Below are 3369 nucleotides of genomic sequence, written 5' to 3'. Positions count from 1 at the left end.
TCTGCATTTCCTTGAACTACTCACCATGACACCTGAATCCACATACGCGACATTATCATTGGATTTTGCCACATTTGCAAACATAGTATTCAACATGTGTTGCACCACAAATAGCCTCTCAAGCTCATCTACATTCTTGATGGTGGTTGCATAATTGTTTTACTGCCTCTTGTTTGGACATTCACGTTCAAAGTGACCATGTCTTCTACGACCCCAACATACTATATTTTTGTGTTGACCTGCATTACTGCATTGTGCATTTCCACAACCTCCTGGACTGCCCTTGCCTCGAAAGCTTTCTTGCCCACCTGTGTTCTGACCTTGATTGTTATTTTGCTATTATGCCTGGTGGTGGCCTCTTCCTCGGCCTCGTCCACGACCCATACTACGTCCTCTTTCTCTTCCTTTGTTGTTGAAAAGGACCTATTCATAATTGTTTCCACCCTACGTAGAGGAGTCTTACTCAAGTTCCTTCTCTTCCACAACCAGGAAGGACACCAAATTTGTGAATGAGGAAATGTTCTCTCGAAGATGGATGCCATTTTTGAATTGTTTGTATTATGGACCCAAACCTTGCAAATAAACTTCTACTTTGTCACATCATCATCGATTGTAACACCAATCGATGCAAGTGATACACATATGTTCTTTATCTTCAATGAATAGTCATTGATGGGGACATGTTTTTCTTCTACACAGTATTAAACTTAGTCTTCAACTACAGTTTCCTTGCCTTTTTCATGGTCACATCCAATGCCAGTAAAGTATCCTAGGCCTCCTTAGGGGTATGAGCATCCTGTATATGCCCAATCATAGTGTCTTGCACACTCACTAAAAGCCAATACATGACATTCTGTTGCGGGAGCAAATCACCCCACCTATAAAGTGCATGAAATACAACCTAGATCACCATAATGTCAATTGAGGACACATGTGACACGATAGGTGCACGGAGGTAATTTCTTTATCTTGTTAGGCTGAGACCATCCCACACATACAACACTCTGGAAGTCTAACTAAACCACAACCCATAATCTCACTGCTCTCAACTACACCACTAAACCACACACACACAAACGGAAGGAAACTCACTAAGCCATACTTGAATCATATGAAACTTAATGAACACCATCCCCTCACTAGGATACACCTGTCCCAAAACCTCCACACTCAAAACGCTCACTCTAGACCCATTTGTGGAAAATGCATATGAAGACAACGCCGGATTTTGAAAGTGCCCAAAACTGAAGTTTATGAGTACCTATGCGTAGCTTATGTTTCCACGATGCTAATGACTACTTGAAAGCAAAAAAGAGATGTCATAAAATCTAATATCTAACCAACCCAAATGATTTTTTCATATTAAATTGATCACTTAATGTGGGAGAATAAACGGGAACAAGTGTTAAGATATAGATATGTGCTTATAGATCTATCTCAACATGGGGCCAATGGTAAAGGGGCCCAAATGAGAGATGGTCTATCAAAGAGCAAGGCTAACCAATGGAGCATAAGACCTTAGGGTTAGCTTCATTGAAGACCTTCAATAATGTGTGTAAAAGTCCTTTGACCTTAGGTAAGCGGGAACCCTGCCCAAGCTCGAGGTGCTTGTCGTGCTTGAGGTGCTTGTCATGCTTGAGGTACTTGATTAAGGTGCTTGAGGTGCTTGATCTGCTACATGCTTGAGGTGCTTGACTTGCTACTTGATTAAGGTGCTCGAGGTGCTTTGACATGCTTGCCTGAGATGCTTGTGGGAATACACCCTAGTCCAAGTGCTTAGTCATGCTTGATGACTAAGGTGCTTGAGCACCACAAGTCAAAATATCCCTACAAGAGGGGGGGCGAGCCCTTTTCCTAGGGGCTAGAGAGAGAACACGCACTCACACACACAAGGAAGGCCCAAGCTTGAAGAGGCAACAAGGACACATGTCAAGCCCCTTACTATGTTACCTTCATGAGATGCCTGAAACCTATTGGTTGGCCACCCAAGGGGTCCAATAGTAATTTAGGAGATTTAATTAATTGATTTAGCATTTATCTAGACCTCTCTCTCAAAGGGGAAAGGGGGACACTTGTCTCAAGGCTACCCCTACTGCTTGTAATGCCTCCTGCTCATGATTGGCTAGGGCTGGAGGGGTCCAATGAGCTTCAAGCATGAGCTACAAGGGGGGGTTGACCCAAGCAAGCTAGGGGGTTGCTTAGGGGGTATACTCACCCACACACACTCACAAACACTCTCATTGTGTGCTATGCAAAGGGCAAGAGCTCCCTCTCCAAGCAAGTAGAGGTTGATAGCCACCACCAACACTCTTGGCTATGGAGTGCAAATCCAACCAAGAGCCATGCTTCAATGCTTAAGCTTGCCATCTCCTTCTTCTTCATTACTATGCTATTATGTATGCTAGCAACAAGAGTATGATAAGTGAGGAACTAATTCTTTCTCCTACGAAATGTTTCTTCTTCCTCTTCCCTACCCTCATTCCCTACTAGCTCTCTCCACCTTCGAAGGTGTTTGAGGTCTTGGGACTGAGGCCGGGGATAGTTAAAGCTTTCTTCAAGTTTATGTTATGTGTGTGATGCATGAAGCTTTCTATCTTCATTGCATCACCTAGGTCACAAGGAACACAAAGACTGTATTGTAACAAGTCTCTCTTAATGGGAGAAATCATAATACAAATGCCTATTGGAGGGGGGACCGCCTCCACATAAATCCGGTCCTCAATTGTTGTCATGTTCTCTAAATTCTCTCTCTTGCAAAATTATTGTTCATGCCAAGTTAACTAATTGCTATGATTATGTTGCTATCTTCAAATATGTTCACCCGTTATGCTCACAAAGTTATTTCTCAAAAGTACTCTCATTAATTTCCGCTACTCTCAAGTTAAATAGGCCAATTCCATTACATTGGTATCAGAGCATCTGGTTTCTCTTTTCTTGCTTAAGAAGAGAGGTCCTTAAGTAGCCTATAATGGTTGATGTTGTTAATTATAATAGGGTAAGTGGAACTGGGATCTATTATCGGTTTTGTTGAGCCCACTATGTGGGGGATGGTGCACACCTCGGGAGCTTTGGACTTAATAATGGAGTCTTTATAGACTTGCCTACGACTTTACCATTATTGAGCCATAAGAAGTCCGAAAGGAGCTAGCCCTTGGCAACTCTGCTATGTTAGACCTACTCCTCTACTCTCTATAATTAACCACTTTGAGCCGTGGGTGTAGATACTTAAGAGCCGATTTTCAAAGGTTAAGAGGAGTGGTAACTAAGGTTTTGAATTGCCAAAGCATACACTAAGTACATACATAAATTTTGTTAACATGGCTGACAATAATCAAGAGAGTAGAATGAACATTGATAGCTTTGATTTTG

Source organism: Adiantum capillus-veneris, chromosome 27, assembly GCF_014529385.1.
Source record: "Adiantum capillus-veneris isolate H3 chromosome 27, ASM1452938v2, whole genome shotgun sequence".
Classification (NCBI taxonomy): Eukaryota; Viridiplantae; Streptophyta; class Polypodiopsida; order Polypodiales; family Pteridaceae; genus Adiantum; species Adiantum capillus-veneris.
This window is presented reverse-complemented; position numbering follows the sequence as displayed.